This window comes from Trachymyrmex cornetzi, unplaced genomic scaffold (genome assembly GCF_001594075.2).
Source record: "Trachymyrmex cornetzi isolate Tcor2-1 unplaced genomic scaffold, Tcor1.1 scaffold494, whole genome shotgun sequence".
NCBI lineage: Eukaryota > Metazoa > Arthropoda > Insecta > Hymenoptera > Formicidae > Trachymyrmex > Trachymyrmex cornetzi.
Window position 1 is genome coordinate 55,620 of NW_017299773.1, and position 502 is coordinate 56,121.

Sequence of the window (502 nt, forward strand, 5' to 3'; positions counted from 1 at the left end):
TCGAACAGAAATTGAGTTTTTCCGTTAGTAAATTCTTCGATCTGCAAATTAATTAAGTCGAGCCCTGTACTAGCTCGTGGTATCTCCGTGACTTGTGATATTTGATATTCTCGTGCAGGTTTTGGTGGTTTCATTGTTGCTACTTCGGCTTCCTTGTTATTTTCCGTCGCCTTTTTATGTTCAGTATTAGCTACTTCTTGTCTTCTATATTTTCCGTCATGCGGTTTCATATTTCGTCCGTTTAGTGTCTAGCATTCACTACGGAGGTGTCCTGATTTTTTGCAGTAGTTGCAACATTTCGTAGCTGTATTGATGTTACCGTATCCACTCGGCTTCGGTAACGAATGTCGGTCAGCATATCTGCTGGTTCGGCATTCTTGACCAGTATGTCCTATTTTTCCACACTTGTGACAATATGACCTTCTCTGTTGATTCGGCGAATTAGTATATCGAGGGTTATTATTAAATTGTCCCTTAATCTTTTCTTCTGCGCTTGCCCCTG

The 502-nt window shown here is 40.8% G+C and overlaps 1 protein-coding gene across 1 annotated transcript in view; it reads left to right on the forward strand.

Moving 5' to 3' along the window:
- Ptp69D (Protein tyrosine phosphatase 69D) overlaps positions 1–502 on the forward strand; it is a 47,760-nt gene that overhangs the window by 17,956 nt on the left and 29,302 nt on the right. The gene's annotated exons all lie outside the window — the stretch shown is intronic.